General features: G+C 46.7%; 1 long non-coding RNA gene across 1 annotated transcript in view; it reads right to left on the reverse strand.

Annotated features, from left to right (window-relative positions):
• Positions 1 to 15,436, reverse strand: part of LOC120638182 — an 84,165-nt gene extending 68,729 nt beyond the window's left edge. The window contains exon 1 of the long non-coding RNA XR_005659697.1: positions 15,273 to 15,436. This is a non-coding gene — a long non-coding RNA (uncharacterized LOC120638182). The remainder of the gene's footprint in view (positions 1 to 15,272) is intronic.
• Between the last annotated feature and the right edge of the window lie 4,398 nt (positions 15,437 to 19,834).

Below are 19,834 nucleotides of genomic sequence, written 5' to 3' on the forward strand. Positions count from 1 at the left end.
CGAAACAGACACCGTCACACAGAGAAACTCACATACGCGGACATGCACTCACCTCTGTTCAAACCAAATCTTTTTGAACACTCAACCACAATGATCTCTAAACCTCTCAGTCCTCCTTAAGTGCTCACTCTTCAGAGCTCTCCAGAGCTGCACAGTTCTTCCAAACCCCAAATCTCTCTGATGCACATTCCTCTCTTGAATCTCCATCCATCTGGGCCCTAAACTGGATCCCTTTGGCTCCCTTCATACCATTCTGGGACCTAATTCCAGGGCCCCTTTGAATCCTTTGAATCCTAACCCTTTACATCCTGCCTGGATCCTTCTGGCAAACATTTACCCAAAGGAATCTGAATCCTTCTCAGGCGCGCAACCACTCGGCGTTCTGATTCCTTGGACCTCAGTAGGCTCAGAGGTCTCCTTCTGTTCAGGTGCTATTGGGCTCTTTCTCTCCCGTTCTTCTGGGCCCCAGTTTGCTTTGGGCCCTTCCACTTCAGTAGGCTGTACTCTGATGCCCTGCGTGTTCATCATTTGAGTCCCCTACTTCTTGAGCCCTAGACAACTCTGGGCCCTGATTTCCCTGCCCTAATGCTGCTCCAAGCCCTGATCTTTCTGAGCCAAGTCTGTTGACTTTCCACCTTTCCCGGCCGAGGTTACAACTTTGGAGCCCTACCACCCCCTGGAGCCCAGATCATTTCATGCCCCTCGATACCCTAAGCCTTAAACCTCTTAAGGATAAATCTGCTTGGAACTGACCCAAATCCTTCCTGCCCTTAAGTCCCTTGGAGCCCTCTAATCATTTGGAGCCCTAAGGTGCTCTCTGAGGGCCTAATTCTACTGTGGCCCTCAAGTTGGATTTGGAGTCTACTTGCCTTTTGATTCCTCAACCCCAGGCTTCAGGCATAATCCTTCAGAGCCTGGACTGAGCACCTGGTCCTGATTTCTGATTCAGAAGCCCAGAGAGGCCCTTGAGGCAATCTTTCTGAGCCAATCTGCAATGCCCTGAACCCCATTCCTTTCGAGCCCTCAAAGGGCCCTGCTCCTTCAGAGCCCAACACATCGGACCTGCAGTGGGGATGACCCTCCAGTCCACTCTGAGGCCTAACCCCCCGGAGCCCTAGGAATCCTAATAATCTCCAGCCCCGAGCTGCTCCCGACCCTGAATCCAATCTGACCTCAAACCTGGTCCCAGGCTGAATGCTTCAGAGCTCTGCTCTGACCAAATTCTCTGTATTCCAATTCTGCGTCCTCAGGTGCTCAGAATCCTAAACTGACTGCACACTGTGTCTCTATTCAGTTTGCAATCCTTTTGATCCTTAACCTAGTCCCAATCTAGGTTCTTTCTCGCCCTTGGAACAACTCCACCTGCTACTCTTTGCAGCCTCCAAGCCCCTTTTGTATCCTAATCCTTCAGAGCCCCAGAATGCCCTGGGCCTCCCAGTAGTCTTCTGACTCTGCATTTCCCCTAAACCCTAAAGAACGTTCAGCCTTGATCCATCCCAACACTGAACCACTCGGAGCCCTCATCTTTCTAATCCTGAAGCCAAGGGGCACATTCCCCTCTCTGTGGGACTTAAATGGTTCTGATCCATTGGAAGGCACTCTGAGTCCTCAGGTCTCTTCTTAGCCCCAAGAACACTCAGAGGCCTCAATCTGCTGACCCAAAATGGGGGCCGAGCCCTGATCTTTCGAAGTCCCAACCCACTCCATGGGGACTCTTCTTTCTGGACCCTTGACCAATCTAGGACCTGATTGTTCTGTGCCCTACGCTGCTCTGAGCCCTAGTGTACTCTGACTTGCGACTGTTCTCCACCGAGTTCACTGCTTTTGGAACCTTGCACATGCTCTGGCCCCTGATCGTTCTTGCCCTTCTGACATTCAGACACCTGTCCTTCCTGAGCATAAATCTGCTTGGTGATCAAATCCTTTGTAGCCCTTAACCGCTCTGAGCCCCCTAAGCGCTCTGAGCCCTAACGCTCTCTGGGGGGCTTATCCTGCATGAGCCCCCAAACACATGTGGGTCTACTCCCCCTCCAGGACTCAATCCATGTTTCAGGACTAATCCTCCAGAGCCTGAAAAGGGGACTAGCCCTGCTTAGGATTCGGGAATCACAAAGATATTTTCTAGTGCAATCCTTCTGTGCCCTGCAAAAGCCTTGAGCACTAATCCTACTGAGCCCCAAAGGCCTTTTGGCCCTGCTCCTTCTGAGCCCCAAACTCATCGGACTTCCGGTTGAACTGGCTCTCTAGTTGGTGATCTGAGGCCTAACCACTCGGAGCCCTAAGAATCCTGATGATCTCAGTTCCAAACTGCTTGTGGTCCTAATCTTTCTGGCCTCAAACCTGCCCCCGAGTCCTAACGCTTCAGAACCAAAGACTGTTCGAAATCCCTAATTTTCATTTTGAGCCCTACTGCTCTTAGTTTGAGTGTCTTTCCTGCCCCGGGTCCCAACACCTACCTCTGAGTCCCCAAGGACCGGAGCCCCAAATAGCCCTTTCCAAGCCCCAGATTTTCTGATCACTAAGCCTCTCAGAATAGTAAACTCACCATGTCTTCAATTCTTCACTTACTTCGAGTAAGGTAGTGGCATCAGCTTAACGGAGGATGTCTATGTTCCTTCTTCTGATCTACACTTCCCATTGGTCTTCTTCCAAACCTGCTTCTCTCCTTATGGATTCCCAATTGAGGATGAAGAGATAAGGCATTAAGATACATCTCTGTCTTTCCCTCTTACTAATAAGAAATCAATCTGGTTCTCCATATTCTGTTCTTATTGTTGCCTCTCTTTTGAGATACATGTTCCATATCAGTGCAATTAAATGATCTGGCAAGTCCATTTTCCTTAATGTGTTCCAGAGGTTTTCATGATCCACACAGACAAAGGCTTAGCTATAATTAATAAAGCATGTGCTGACTTCCTTTTGAAATTCTCTTGTCCTTTCAGTTATCCAACGGACATCAGCAAGAAGATTTCGCATCTCTAGCCCTTTCTTTGGGAATCCTGCTTGATCATCAGGCAATTCACTTTCACTGTGGTTCTCCATGTGATGCTGTATAACCTTTAGCAGTACCCTGGTAGCTGGTGTGATTAAGGTAACTCTATGATAACTTTTGGTGGGAGGGGGAGGGGCCTTGGATAGTACAGTTTAACAATAAAGAGAGACCTTCCTTGCCCACACAGGGGTTACTGCTTAGGAGGGGGGAGACATACATCAAAACAAGGAAACAGACATTGATGTCAATCAATAAGTTGAAGATATATACACATCAAAACAAGGAAACAGTCATCAATAGAAATATATAGAATTCAAGATATAGTCACAACAAAACAAGTGAAGAGTCATCAACATATATAAACAGAATCATAGATACGTACATCTTTACATTAGAGTTGTGGGGTGGAGAAAGAGGCTAGATCAAAGGGTGCTTGTCAGAGTGTTGTGGAGGGGAAGGGGAGCTGAGAAAAGTGGGATAGGAATGAGAAGCCCTCTTGGAGGAGGTACAGCTTCAGTAGGGTTTCGAAAGGGAGAAGGGTGATTGTTCAGCAGATTTGAGGCGGGAGGGCGTTCCCGGTCAGGGGTAGGACATGGGCCAGGGTGGAGGGTGGAACAGGAGAGAATAATGCCTAGTGAGAAGGGTAACATCAGAGGAGCAGACTGTGTGCGATAAGCTGTAGAAGGAGAGAAGGGAAGGGGCAAGATGATGAAGATCTTTGAAGACTATAGTGAAGACTATAATTTTTTTTGATACAGAGGTTGATAGGCAACCACTGGAGATTTTTGAGGAGGGGGTGACACATTCACCTCTCTCTGGGACTTTAATTGTTCCTGAGCCATAGGAAGGCACTTTGAGTCCTCAGGTCTCTTCTTTGCCCCGCTCTGAGTCCTCAGGTCTCAGCCCCAAGAACACTCAGAGGCCTCAATCTGCCGACCCCCAGTGGGGGCCTAGCCCTGGTCTTTTGGTGTCCCAGCCCACTCCAGGGGACACCTCTTTCTGGACTCTTGACCAATCTAGGCCCTGATTGTTCTGTGCCCTAAGCTGCTCTGAGCCCTAGTCCACTCTGACTTTCAACTGCTCTCTACCAGGTTCAGTGCTTTTGGGGCCTAGTTATTTCACCATCCAGGTTTCTGATCCATCAAAACAAATGAACAGCCATCTATATAAATAAATAGAATCATAGTTATGTACATCTTTACATAAGTGCTGTGAGGAGGGGAGACAGGTTTAGAGCAAAGGGTGCTAGTGAAGGTGATGTGGAGAAGCAGGGGAGCTGAGGAAAAATGAAAGCTTGGACTGGGAAGCCCTCTTGGAGGGGGTACCACTTTGGTGGGGTTTTGAAGAGAAAAGAGTGATTGTTCAACATATCTGAGGAGGGAGGGTGTTTCAGGTCCGAGGTAGGACAAAGCCAGGGTCGAGGGCGCAACAGGAGAGAACGAGGCCTAGTGAGAAGGTTAGCAGCAGAGGAGATGAGTATGTGGTCTGAGGTGTAGAAGCAAAAAAGGGTGGGGAGACGAGAGGGGCAAGATGATGAAGATCTTTGAAGACTACAGTGAAGAATATAGTTTTTCTTTGATACGTAGGTTGATAGGCAACCATTGGAGACTTTTGAGGAGAGGGGTGCCATGGCTGGAACGTTTCTGTAAAAATAATCTGGACAGTAGAATGAAGTTTGGACAGAAGTGGAGAGAGACATTCCACTCTGGAGTCGGAGTGGAGTGGGTCGGGGTTCAACGGTAGTTCAATCCAATAGTATTTATTGAGCGCTTACTATGTGCTGAGCACTGTACTAAGTGCTTGGAATGAACAAGTCGGCAACAGATAGAGACAGTCCCTGCCGTTTGACGGGCTTACAGTCTACTCCGGGGAGAGACAGACAAGAACAATGACAATAAATAGAGTCGAGGGGAAGAACATCTTGTAAAAACAATGGCAACTAAATAGAATCAAGGCGATATACATTTCATTAACAAAATAAATAGGGTAATGAAAATATATACAGTTGAGCAGGACAGGTGAGAATGAGGCACAGTGAGAAGGTTAGCACCAGTAGTGTGTGCGCTGGGATGTTGAAGGAGAGAAGGGACATGTGGTAAGAAGGGGCAACATGATGGCGATCTTTGAAGATGGTTGGGAGGTCTTAAAGGAGATTGATGTAGTTATTTACTCGGGAGGAAAGGATGGGTGATTGGACTAATGTGATAGTGGTGTGAATGGAGAAGAAAGGGTGGTTCTTGGCGATGTTGCAGAGGTGGGACTAGCAGGCTTGGTGACAGATTGGATATGTGGGGTGAATGAGAGAGCAGAGTCCGGGATGAAACCAAGCCTGTGGGCTTGTTTGACAGCCAGGATGGTTCCCCTCTAAATCTTTGGGGACGGTTCAACTCCCAATCCCTGAGTCTTCCCCAACCCTCTATTAATAATAATTATGGTATTTGTTAAGTGCTTATTATGTGCCACAAGGTGTTCTAAGCATTTAGCACTCCTTAGGCACTGAACCACTGTGATCACAAATCCTCCTGGGCCTTTAAGTGCTCTGAGCCAGAATCCATATGACCCTGTCAGCGCTCAGAGCCTCAACACTTGAGCCCTAGACAACTCTGAATCCGACGCCCTAACTTCCACCTGCTCTTCCCTGACCCTGGCACCTACAAATACATGCAGAGGCACACACATACACATAAAACACACTCACACAGACACTAACAAACACATAAATACAGCCTCGCAAACAGACACACATAATTCTGTTCAAATCTTTAGGACCTTTCAACCACACCAATCTCTAAACCTTCTGAGCCCTTACCTGCTTCCATCTCTGACCCTCCAGAGATCTCCAGGTGCTCAGAATCTGAATCAGTCTTAGCCCTAAACAGTGCTCACCCCTCCTTCTGCTTTGAGCCGTAAAACTTACCTAGAGTCCTGCTCCTTCTGAACCCTCATGAAATCCGGCCCCGATTTCTCTGGAAACCTAATCATTTCCTCCCCAACATCTCTGAGACCTACGATTTCTGAGTCCTAATGGGCCTGAACCTCAAATAGCTCAATATTCTCTACTTCTCAGGGCCCACCGGGTATCTGAGCCCCCAAGACCCTCAAAGCACTTATCTCCCAGTTGCTCGACTCTATCTCATTTACATAATCCACTCAAGGTGCAAATCTTTGGTACCCCCAAGCCGCTCTGGGACCTCATCAAGGCAATCCCTAGGAGTTGGAGTGTAACTGTTCGGCAGATTTGAGGAGGGAGGGCATTCCATGCCAGAGGTAGAACGTGGGTTGGGCTTCAACGGCAGAATAAGTGAGAATGAGGCACAGTGAGAAGGTTAGCACCAGAGGAGTGTAGTGTGTGCACTGGGATGTTGAAGGAGAGAAGGGACATGAGGTAAGAAGGGGCAACAGATGGCGATCTTTGAAGATGGCAGTCAGGAGATTTTGTTTGATATGGAGGTTGTTAGGTAATCACTGGAGATTTTTGAGGAGGGGGTGACATGTCCAGAAGGTTTCTTCTAGAAAGATCATCTGGATAGTAGAATGCAATATAGACTTCAGTGGGGAGAGGCCTGTGGTTGGAGATCTTGAAGGAGAGATGCAGTAATTCAATCGGGATAGGATAGGTGGCTGCAGTAACATGGGAGCGGTTTGAATGGAGAGAAAAGGGCTGATCTTGGCTAGGTTGTCATGGTGAGATCGGCAAGCTCTGGTGACACATTGGATGCGTGGGGTGTATGAGAGAGCGAGTCAAGGATAATAACAAGGTTGCGGGCTAGTGAGACAAGGAGGTTGGTAGTGCCATCCACGGTAATGGGAAAAGCGGGGAGAGAACAGGGTTTGGGAGGGAAGATAATGAGCTTTGTCTTGGAGATGTTGAGTTTGAGGTCAAGGGAGGACATCCACGGAGAGATATCCTGAGGGCAGAAGGAGATACGAACCTGGAGGGAGGGAGAAAGAACAGGGGAGGTGATAGAAATTGGAGTGTCATCCACGTAGAGTCGATAGTTGAAGCCGTGGGAGTAATTGTATTCCCCCAGGGACTAAGTGTACATAGAGAATAGAAGAGGAGCAGGAACCTACCCATGAAGGACCCTTACAGTTAGTGGTTGGGAGTGGGAAGAGGAGCCTGCAGTGGAGACTGAGAATGCATGGCCAGAGAGATAAGAGGAAAACCAGGAGAGGACAGAGTCACTGAAGCCAAGGTTGGATAAAGAGTTGTTGAGAAGGGGATAGTCCACAGTGTCAAAGGCCGCTGAAAGGTCGAGGACAATTAGGATGGAGTAAGAGGCAATGAACAGAAATGTGCTGGAGATCATGATTTTGGCCCAGGTGGAATTCTCTCTGAATCCTAATCATCTGACGCCTTCCACCGCTCTGGGCCCCATTCTCCTTCCGTGCCTTCGAGGGGCTCTGAGGCGTAATCCCATTGAGCTCTAAACCTGACGCTTAGAGGCCTCATGGCTCGGGGTCCTTAAACGTCTCTGAGACCTAATAGGCCAGAACTCTAATTTACGCTCCAGTCTTCTCTGAGCACCAGTGGTTCTCATTCCTAAGACTCTCAGCACGTGCAACTCACCGTGTCCCCAGTTTGTTGTACCCCTCAGTCGATTCTGAGTGTGCCCTCATTTGCTAGAGCCTTTCCCTAGCTGAGCTCTCCAGAAGGATGAATCCTCTTGTGACGTTTGGAACCAGGTCTTTGGGGACCATTAAAAATCCATTCCCTGAGCCTTTCCCAGCCCTCCATTAAGTGCTGTGAGCATCAATCCTCCTGACCCTTTAAGTGCTCTGACTCCTAGTCCAACCGACCTTTGGCACATCTCTGAGCCCCAGCGTTTCTAACCTGTACAGAACTCTGAACCAAATGCCCTAATTCCCACCTGCTCTTCCCATAACTCTCCATCTACAGACAGGAATAGACACACACACACACACACACACACACTCTCTCTCTCTCGCACTCTCACACACACTCACACACAAAGACACATACATACACACTCATCTTTATTCAAAACAAATAGTTTGAACCATTCAACTGCACCAGTCCCTAAAACGTCTGAGCCCTAAACTGCTCGGCTTCTGACCCTTTGGAGCCCTTCAAGTACTCTGAAGCCTTAAAAGTCCCCTGGAATCTTGTTCCTTCTGTGTCTCAGGGGTATCATTTCCTACGAAATTGCTCGAGGTGCCCGTTCTGCTCAGGTGGCCTTTGCACCGATTCCTCATCCTTCTGGGCCCTGGTCTGCTTCGGGACCTCCTCCTTTGGTAGATGCCCTCCATGGCTGTACGTTCTCGTCGTTTGAGCCCGATCCCTGAGCTGAGACCCCACATGTACTCAGACACCTGAGCCCCAAATGGATCTCTCTGAGCCCCAGATTTTCTGATCCCTAAGGCTCTCTGAATAGCCAGCTCACCTTGTCCCAATCCTTCTGAATCCTAAACCCACCCTGAGCCCCGGCTCTTCCATGCCTTAAAAAACACTCTGAACCGGAATCCAGCTGAGCATGATCCACTGTTGGGTCATCTACCAAATGCTGGAACAAGATCTTCATTATCATTATTATTAAGTGCCGTCAAGTCCTTTGCAATGCACGATGACCCAATGGGTATACTGTCTTCAAAACGTCGTGTCCTCCATTATGGTTTGTCATACACTCTAATGGTTCTTCCATCATTGTTGTTATCGTTGTTCCCCTTGTTATCACCTAGAATCCTAATCCTTTGGCCCACTCTGCTGCTCTGGGTCCTGTTCTCCTTCTGTGCCCTCGAGGAGCTCTGAGGCCTATTCCCACTGAGCTCTGAGGCAATCGGGCTCTTGAAAGTTAGAGGTCTAACGGCTCTGGGTTCTTAGACATCTTTGAGCCTTAATAAGTCTGTGCCCTAATTCGATCTGTGCAACTGCCCTCTCTGAGTCCCAAGGGTTTTCATTTCTAAGAAGCTGAGCATGTGAAACCCATTGTTTCACGAATCATTTGGAGCCCTCAGTCAACTCTGAGTATGTACTACCCCTCTTGGAGCCCTAACCTGGCTGAGCCCTATAGAAGGATAAATCCTCTGAGCACTGTTGGAACTAAGTCTTTGGGGACTATTTAACGCCTGACCCCTGATCCTTCCCCAGCCCTCCTGAACCTTGAAGTGCTCTGAATCTGAATCCATCCAATCTCTGATATCATCAGAGCCCCAGTGTTCCCTAGTCCTAGTCAACTTTGAACCCAACACCCTAAATTCCTGCCAGGTCTTCCTGCAGCCCGCAGCCTACAGAATCATATGGACACATACACATACAAACGTGCACGCACACACACACTCACAAGCACACACATGTATACACACTCCAAAACACACTCACACAAACACAAACTCACAAGCACGCTTACCTATGGACACACATTCACCTCTGTTCAAACCAGATCTTTTCAACCACTCAGCCTGCACTGATCTCTAAACTTTCTAAGTCCTTACTCTCCATGGGTACTGACTCTTCAGAGCCTTCCGGGTGATCCAATCCCGAATCTGTCTTAGCCCTAAACAGCGCTCTTGTCTCTTAATGCTTGAAGCTCTGAAACTCCTCAAGGGCTCTGCTCCTTCTGGGCCCTTGGGGAATCGGACCCCAAGTCTTCTTAAAACCTAATTCTCTCCAAATCCTAATAAATTCCTCCCCAACCACGCTGAGACCTTACTTCTCTGAGTCCTAATTGCTGTCAACCCCAAATCACTCGCAATTCTCAACTTCTCAGAGCCCACATGTTTCTTACCCGATAGTGGAAGAACCATTAGAAAGGTTGCGGATTGTGGCAGAAGACAGGACGTTCTGGAGAAAGTACATCCATGGAGTCGCTATGAATCAGAAATAACTCCACAGCACTTAATAATGATAATGATAAAACCCTCAGAGCACTCATCACCCAGGTCTCCAACTGTCTCTCACATCTAACCCGCTCATAGGTAGCAATTCTTAGGCAACACACCCCGCTGTGGTCCCTCATCCAGCAGTCGCCCAAGCTATTCTCAACTCTCAATTTCTCTTAGGACTCAGTCTTTTAGACCAAAAATCACATGGGGCCCCAGTCCCACAGAGCCTAGAACCCAGAATTTCTTGTTCCTCCACAACAGTTGCAGCCTCGAATTGCGCTAAGCTGCACAGTTCTTCCGAGCATTACACCGCTCCAATGCTCAATCCTTTAGCACAGTGCATCTCTCTTGAATTCCATTCCATCTTGCCTCTAAACCACGCTTAGTCCAGATTCTTTTGGCTCCCCTGCAACCGCTCTGGGGTTTAAACCCTGGGGCCTTTGAACAGCTTTGATCCTAACCCCTTGTATCCCATAAAATGCTCTTCATCCCGAGCCTTCTGCAGAACTTCTATCCAAAGGAGTCCTAATCCTTCTGAGCCCCCACCCTCTTGGCATCATAATTCTTCTGAACCCTCACTTGCTCGAGGTGCCCGTTCTGCTCAGGTGCCATTAGCTCTTCTCCCCCATTCTATCGGTCCCGATCTGCTTTAGGCTCTACTTCTTCAGAAGGTTGCCCATGATCTCTCTATGTTCTCATTGTTTGAGCCCCTTTCCTGCCCTGTCAACACCAGATTTCGAATCCTCAGAGACCTGAGACCCAACTGAAGGTCTCGGAGCCCCAGATTTTCTGTTCCCTAAACCGCTCAGAGTAGCCAACTCACTGTATTCCATTCCTTCAGCCGGCTAAACCTACCCTGACCCATGGCTTCCCAGTGCCCTAACAGACACTCTGAGCATAATTCAGCTGAGCGTGACAGAATGTTGGACCCTCTACCAACTGTTGGAACTAACTTCTCATTATCATTATTATTTAGGGCATGGGGTCATTTCTGATTCATAACAACTCCACGGTATACTTTCTCCAGAACATCCTGTCCTCTGCCATAATCTGTGACCGTTCTACCTTCATGCCTGTTATCGTTGTTATGGTCTCCACCCATCTAGCTGCTGGTCTGTCTCTTCTACATTTTCCCCAGACTTTTCCTAACAGAAGTGTCTTCTTCAGAGAATTAGTCTTCTGGATTATGTGTTCAAAATATGCCTATCTAAATCGAGTCATTTGGCTTGCCAAAGACCCCTTTGGCTTAATTGGCTCCAAAATCCATTTGGTTGTTTTTCTGGCAATGCGTGGTATCCACAAAAGCCATCTTCTACACCACATTTCAAAAATCCATGTTCCTTCCATCCTGTCCAGCATTCTGATCTCTACATTGCTACTTGGAAACACCACAGACTTGAGAACTAGGAATTTTGTGACAATCCTTACCACAGCATATTTCCTGACTTTTTCCTGGTTCTTCAAAGGGAGTCTTCCTAACCTGAATCTTCAGTGTATTCTAGGCTATTTGTTTCTTTTTATTATTGATTATTGATCCCAGGAGAGAAGAATTTTTAACTATTTCAATGTTTTCTCCACCCATTACAAATATGTTAAAACTTCCACTTGTCATGACATTTGTTTTCTGGATTTTCAAATGGAGACCACTCCATTTTCCTATTGCTCCTTAACTTTTAATATTCATTCATTCAATAGTATTTATTGAGCGCTTACTATGTGCAGAGCACTGTACTAAGTGCTTGGAATGTACAAATCGGCAACAGATAGAGACAGTCCCTGCCCTTTGACAGTCTAATCGGGGAAGACAGACAGACAAGAACAATGGCAATAAATAGAGACAAGGGGAAGAACATCTCATTAAAACAATAGCAAATAAATCAAATCAGGGTGATGTACATCTCATTAAACAAAATAAATAGGGTGATGAAGATATATATAGTTGAGCGGATGGATACAGTGCTGATGGGATGGGACGGGAGAGGGGGAGTAGCAGAGGGAGAAGGGGGAGAAGAGGGTTTAGCTGTGGAGAGGTGAAAGGGGGGTAGAAGGAGCAGAGGGAAAAGGGGAGCTCAGTCTGGGAAGGCCTCTTGGAGGACTTGAGCTTTAAGTAGGGTTTTGAAGAGGAGAAGAGAATTAGTTTGGCGGAGGTGAGGAGGGAGGACATTCCAGGACTGTGGGAGGACGTGGCCCAGGGGTCGATGGCGGGATAGGCGAGACCTAGGGACGGTGAGGAGGTGGGCGGCAGAGGAGCGGAGCATGTGGGATGGGCAGTAGAAAGAGAGAAGGGAGAAGAGGTAGGAAGGGACAAGTTGATGGAGAGCTTTGAAGCCTAGAGTGAAAATTTTTTGTTTTGTGCAGAGGTCGATAGGCAACCACTGAAGGTTTTTAAGAAGGGGAGTGACATGGCCAGAGCGTTTCTACAGGAAGATGAGCCGGGCAGCAGAGTGAAGAATAGACTGGAGCGGGGACAGAGAAGAGGAAGGGAGATCAGAGAGAAGGCTGACACAGTAGTTTAGCTGGTATATTACGAGAGCCTGTAGCAGTAAGGTAGCCATTTGGGTGGAGAGGAAAGGGCGGATCTTGGCGATATTATAAAGGTGAGACCGGCAGGTCTTGGTAAGGGATCGGATGTGTGGGGTGAATGAGAGAGCAGAATCAAAGATGACAACGAGGTTATGGGCCTGAGAGACGGGAAAGATGGAGTGTCAAGATAAAAGTGAAGGAGGAGGGTGGTAGGTAATGGAGAGCTTTGATGCCAAGAGTGAGGAGTTTTCGTCTGATGCAAAGGTTGACAGGCAACCACTGGAGGTTTTTGAGGAAGGGAGTGACATGCCCAGAGTGTTTCTGTGGAAAGATAATCCAGGCAGTGGAATGAGGAATAGATTGGAGCAGGGAGAAACAGGAGGATGGACATTCAGAAAGGAGGCTGATGCAATATTCCAGTGGGGATACTACGAGAACTTTTGCCAGCAAAGTATCGGTTCGGATGGAGAGGAAAGGGCAGGTCTTGGTGATATTGTGAAGGTGAGACTGGCTGGTTTTGGTGACAGATTGGACGTATGGGGTGAATGAGAGAGCAGAGTCAAAGATGACACCAAGGTTGCGGGCCTGTGAGATGGGAAGGATGGTAGTGCCATCCACAGTGACAGGAAAGTCAGGGAGAGGACAGGGTTTGGGAGGAAAGATAAGGAGCTCAGTCTTGGACAAGTTGAGTTTTAGGTGGTGGGCAGACACCCAGGTGGAGATGTCCTGAAGGCAGAAGGAGATATGAGACTGGAGGGAGGGGGAAAGAACAGGGGAGGAGATGGAGATTTGGGTGTCATCTGCTTAGAGATGATAGTTGAAGCTGTGGGAGCCAAAGAGTTTTACCAAGGGAGTGAGTGTAGATGGAGAACAGATGGGGACCAAGAACTGACCCTTGTGAACCCTTACAGTTTGTGGATGGGAGGGGGAGCAGGAGCCCGAAAAAGGAGGCCAAGAATTAATGGCCAGAGAGATAAGAGGAGATTCAGGAGAGGATGGAGTCTGTGAAGCCAAAGTTGGATAAAGTGTTGAGGAGAAGGGGATGGTCAACATGGATATATTTGTCATGGCTACTGTTTTTCAGATTTTGTCATGGCTATTGTAAAGGAAACCCCAGAAAAATGGTGAGAACCTGGGCTGTAAAGGAGAGGAGGAATTTAATCAGGTAATATGCCAGGCAAGGGTAGTTGTAAGTGCTGTGTATGCATCCATGGAGTCTTAGTATTCTTGAGTCTCTGGTGAATTACCAAGAATTGTGAGTAAGCTCCCATTTTGAGTTTTTTCAGCTCTAACTGGAAACTCTCAGGTTTTCTCAGCATTCTGGGGTGAGCAAGAAGGGGCATCCAGTTCCAAGTAGTGGGCGAACCATTGGCAGGCCATGGTGGGGGGCCATGTTGACCAGTACCTTGACCAATCCAAGCCATAGTTGGAAAATAAAATATTGTCCTTCCAGTGGACTTGAAATAAGTGTGGTGCTCCAAGTACCATTAGTACTTATAGCCTCCTATTCTAATCTTTTACCAACCTTTTGTAATTTATTTTATTTCTTATTAGGCTGGATTCATCTTGTGATTCCCAATTAGTGACCTCTGTGACTGTCATAATGTTATAGATTGAACACAGCAAAGATACCTTGCCCAAAACCTTTTATGCTACGAGGTCACGATCTTGTCATGGGTTTTATTGGTAAAGACAAGTGATTGTGTGCATTTTCAATTTGCAGGTTCAAACAAAGCTCATTTTAAAGTCTCCTGCTTTTGCCAGAATGTTACAACATTTTCAACCTCAAAAGCCCCTCTCCTTGAAAACATGTCCAGAATCCACCCCTTCCTCTCTAGGTTCTAGATATAAGCAAACTTGATTTGACTACTGCATTAGCCTCCTTGCCGACCTCTCCCCTCATCAGTTCATCTGTTTCCCAGATCATTTTTCTAAAACATCCTTCTGCACACATCTCCCCACTTGTTCTTCAATCCTCCCTGCATTAAATATTAAATTTCCCCCAGTTTTAAGGTCCCCAGTCGACTTCTTCCACCTTACTTGATCTCACTCTTCTTTGCTATATCCCACCTCTCTCGCTTTGTTCCTTGCTGACAAACTTTGACTCACATCCTTCGTATCTGACAGGCCACCATGCACCCCCTTTTTCAAGTCCTTCTGAAAACACATCTCCTGATTAATGTCTCGTCTCATTGCCCTATTTCCCCACTACTGCTAAACACCTGCTCTCTCTCACACCATACCTCATGCATATCTGTCTTTATGCTTTTGTTTTTCTGCCTGCAAGTTCTTTGGTGGCAGCGAACACTGTATTGGCCAAGCACTAAGAGCTCAATTCAGTAAACACTTTCAGTGTGAAAGGCACTTGCCTTTCTGACAAGCACCTTTTCTGTCAGTGAATTAAAGCGGGCATATTAGATATGAGTATAAATAATCTTCTAGCAGGTGTTCCAGTATCTGATGAGGTTAGGGGAGAAGGAAGGCCATTTGGATAATAGGGGATAGGAAGTCTTGATGTGCAGGACTATGTTCTTGAGTCACTCCGTTTTCCATCTAGGCGTGCTCCATTCTGAAAAGTGTCTAGCTATCAGAAGCCAAAGCTCAGGAGTTATACCTTGCCAGTTATTCAGTACATGAGAAGAATGTTCTAGGATGCCAGGCTGGTCCATGCTGATCTCAGTCAATTTAAGGTGCTGTAGCTATGGTTTCTCTGCACCACTGCAATACCAGGCTCTACCTTCCATGTTACCATCCTAACCTCAGCTGTCCCGAAGCTGAAGGATAACTTTGTCACAGTAACCTATAGAGTCTTATACAGGTCTGTGCAAGAGTGGTCTCCCAGGCCAAAATTTCTTCCTGGCTTATGAACTCTTCCACCTTTTCCTTCCCCTTTCATCCCTGAAGGGTGACTTACCCACTGTCCACTCTACAGTCATTTTGCTTCGAAGCCCCAGGCCTAAAACAATAGTGAAGATCGATTGTTGATTGTCATCTGCGGAGGAAGAGGAATGGGGAGCAAGGATCAGAGGGCACACTCTTCCACAGGAGGACCTCTTGCAGCAATCAAGATTCCTGATTTGGTGGGAGGAAGACACAGAGGGAGAAAAATATTAGCCAGGAAAAGAGAGAGGGAAAGAGAGTCTCTGCACCTTGGTGTTCACAAATGAAGAAAAATGTGCTTCCCAAGAGAAATCTTAATGCCTTTGTTCACATCTCACTTCTGAAGAAATTTGTTTTGAAAGAAAAAACTGACCAGTAATTTCACTTGTCTCTGTTCCCTCAAACTTGCCTTTGGCCTGTGATGCACAAGGTACTATAATGGAGATGTCCACCTAATTGATGGGTACCAGTCAGTGGAACACGACCATCCACTGGCCTTGCACTTTGTAAGGAAAGACTGTGTGAAAGTCAATGGTAAGTGGCCATCTGAGTTTCTAAGTCTAACTTACACATGTAGGTTCATTCGTTCTGGTGATCCACCTAGGTCAAACGAGGCTCTCTGTACAAGAGGAAAAAATTCAGAGGGGAAAATTATGTATCCTTTATTGAATGCTTTGGGTACGCAGAGTACTACAGTACACGTGTGCAAGAGCTCAGTAGAGTTAGAGGACATTATCCTTGTCCTTCAGGGTCATGCAGTCTAGAGCGGGAGGTACTTGCCTGCAAGGGGCAAAACCTTATCTGAAAAGAATGTCCAATCCAGCTGGAAATAGGATTTATCTGACTTAATCCCCCGATCATCCAGAGCAGCCAATTATGAAGGTTTTTGATTTCAGGTTTGCACTCCAAGAAGGGAGACAGAATCCTAATGTTAGAAATTAGACTGATTTATTTTAGACAGACTTAGAACATAATTGGCTCTTGATAACTGCCTCATAAGAACAGTGTTAATTAAGTGGGTTATAACCTATTCTCTGTGCCTCATTCCTTTCTCTCTCACTGATAACCTCTTGCACACTCCTCCTCCACCCCTGCCCCCAACATCCAGCTGACCCCTTCTCTCCCTACCTTCAAAGCTGATTTGAAATATCATCTCTAGAAGAGCTTTTCTGAGAAATCTTTCATTCCCCCTCCCTATTACCCACTCTACTGCCATATCACATTCCTGTGCCAACTAACCACATGGCTATTCACACCCCAACCCCTTGTAACACTTAGGCACATATCTTTAAGCTCTGATGCTTCCCAGAACCTGTAGCTTATTTTGTCTTCCCTCCACCCCACTCCAGGTTATAAGTTCCTTCAGAACAGACTGTGCCTGCTAACTCTATTGAGCTCTCCCAAGCACTCGGGTGAGAGAAAACTCTCAGCAATTACCACTGATTGATTGTTTACTTCATCTGAAGTAAAATGGTTTTGCAAGTCCTCTCTGGTGACTCTGCGTGACAACAAGTAACTCCTCATGCTCTTCAAACTTTCCTCCTCTTTTCAAGGCTTTCACAATTCTCTCCCCATTTCCCTATGTCTCCTGCGTGCTCCCCCCGCAATGGAGTACTGTACTTACTGTAAGCAGTGAACAGGACTAGTATCATAAAGTTGAAACAGTATCATTACACATGTTATTTGTTCTAATTTAAAACAATCAAAGATCCGTGGGCCTGTAGTTGCATTTTAGGTAACTGCCCTTTTGACTTCTCTTTTCTTCTCTGGGCACAATTTCTCTTCCCTGGGCTGCTTCTGTCATATTTTTGCCTTCACTTTGTCATGTTTTTCTCACCGTTTTTCCTTCCCCCCTTCTCACCCTTCAAAGTTTGAAGTAATTGCCATGCTACTAAATCAGGGAGAGGAAGAGAGAGAAAAAAACATTCTGTGGAAACAGTCATTCAACAAGATATGAGGGATCCAAAGGCAGGGCAAATAAATCAGCCGAAAGTGTCCATAGCTTGGCAGACAAACGGAAATGCTAACACCAAGGTAAATGCTAACACCAAGGTTCCTGCAACAGATTGAGTTGAAGCATATAGTTTATGACTCCGCAGGCCTGGAACAGCTGTTGATTTTGGGTTGGAGGTTTGTTTTGTCCCATCATTCAGTCAGTGGTATTTACTGAGTGTTTGACCATGTGCAAAAGCACTGTACTAAGCCCCTGGGGGAGTGCAGGACAACAGAATTAACAAACATATTCGCTGACCATAATGAGGTTACAGTCTAGAGTCCCAAGTAAATTTGGGTCAAAAAAGATTATTTCTTCTGGGAAAACTTGCAGAATTAACCTGCCCTTTCTGGACTCAGTCACTGTTAAATTTCAAAATTACTGAAAAGTAAATGAACCAATTTGTGTCCCTTTTCTCCTGAAGATGTCTTGAATTATTTGTCCTTCTTCCTGGCGTTTAATAAAGCCCATAATTAAAGAAAAAGTAGACTAAAAACACTTATCTTCTTCACCTAAAAACCAAGTGATTCCAATTTTGCTTTGCACTTCAGCAGGCTAGTGTATGTGTTGCTACTACTACAACTAGAGAAAGCAGAGCAGTCGAAATTCATAAGACTTCCATTTTAATATTTAAAGATCGGGATAAGTGTGTAAGTGGTGAATTCAGTTAAGTCCAAATTTTGAAACATGATGTTGCTGTGATGACTGTGAGGGAGCTGTTGGAGTTTGTTACTGACCCCTCTATTATGGAGGACAACCTGGATGCTTACCGCTCTAACACAAGGCCTGAAATGTATCTGGAAATAACATAAAATAGCAAGAAGAAGAAGATTGATACCATGGCAATAATAATAATGGTATTTGTTAAGCACTTTAAATTTATATTGTGCCTTTCTTTTAAATGAATCAACCAAATGTGTAATATTTGGAGCAAATGAGTTCACCAAGGGAATGAGTATAACTCTTGGACCTGATGGATCTCTGCCTTAGTCTGCTCTGATTTTCAGCCTCTCCCCACCAAGGATATCGCTTCTGAAGCTGTGCCACCCTTTCATTCATTCATTCATTCAATAGAATTTATTGAGCGCTTACTATGTGCAGAGCACTGTACTAAGTACTTGGAATTAGACTGTATTAGAAGTGTTTGGAATTAGAAGCGATTAGACTGTAAGCCCATTGATTAGACTGTAACCCCGTCGATTAGACTGTAATCCCATCAAACGGCAGGGACTGTCTCTATCTGTTGCCGACTTGTTCATTCCAAGCGCTTAGTACAGTGCTCTGCACATAGTAAACGCTCAATAAATACTATTGAATGAATGAATGGAATGAACAAGTCGGCAACAGATAGAGACAGTCCCTGCCGTTTGACGGGCTTACAGTCTAATCGGGGGAGACAGACAGACAAGTACAATGGCAATAAATAGAGTCAAGGGGAAGAACATCTTGTAAAAGCAATGGCAACTAAATAGAATCAAGGCGATGTACAATTCATTAACAAAATAAATAGGGTAAAGAAAATATATACAGTTGAGCAGATGAGAACAGTGCTGAGGGGACAGGAAGGGAGGGGGAGGAGCAGAGGGAAACGGGGGGGAAAGAGGGTTAAGCTGTAGAGAGGTGAGGGGGGGTGGTAGAGGGAGTAGAGGGAGAAGGGGAGCTCAGTCTGGGAAGGCCTCTTGGAGGAAGTGAGTTTTAAGTAAGGTTTTGAAGAGGGGAAGAGAATTAGTTTGGCGAGGTGAGGAGGGAGGGCATTCCAGGACCGCGGGAGGACATGGCCCAGGGGTCAACAGTGGGGTAGGTGAGACCGAGGGACGGTGAGGAGGTGGGCGGCAGAGGAGCGGAGCATGCGAGGTGGGCGGTAGAAAGAAAGAAGGGAGGAGAGGTAGGAAGGGGCAAGGTGATGTAGAGCCTTGAAGGCTAGAGTGAGGAGTTTTTGTTTGGAGCGGAGGTTGATAGGCAACCACTGGAGTTGTTTAAGAAGGGGAGTGACATGCCCAGATCATTCATGCAGGAAGATGAGCCGGGCAGCGGAGTGAAAAATAGACTGGAGCGGGGCGAGAGAGGAGGAAGGGAGATCAGAGAGAAGGGTGACGCAGTAGTCTAGCTGGGATATAATGAGAGCCCGTAGCAGTAACGTAGCCGTTGGGTGGAGAGCAAAGGGCGGATCTTGGCGATATTGTAAAGGTGAAACCGGCAGGTCTTGGTAACAGATAGGATGTGTGGGGTGAACAAGAGAGACGAGTCAAGGTTGACATCGAGATTGCGGGCCTGAGAGACGGGAAGGATGGTCGTGCCATCCATGGTGATAGGAAAGTCTGGGAGAGGACTGGGTTTAGGAGGGAAGATGAGGAGCTCAGTCTTGCTTATGTTGAGTTTTAGGTGGCAGGCCGACATCCAGGTGGAGACATCCTGGAGGCAGGAGGAGATGCGAGCCTGAAGGGAGGGAGAGAGGACAGGGGCGGAGATGTAGATCTGCGTGTCATCTGCATAGAGATGGTAGTCAAAGCCGTGAGAGCGAATGAGTTCACCAAGGGAGTGAGTGTAAATGGAGAACAGAAGAGGGCCAAGAACTGACCCTTGAGGAACTCCAACAGTTAAAG

This window comes from Ornithorhynchus anatinus, chromosome Y2, assembly GCF_004115215.2.
Source record: "Ornithorhynchus anatinus isolate Pmale09 chromosome Y2, mOrnAna1.pri.v4, whole genome shotgun sequence".
Classification (NCBI taxonomy): Eukaryota; Metazoa; Chordata; class Mammalia; order Monotremata; family Ornithorhynchidae; genus Ornithorhynchus; species Ornithorhynchus anatinus.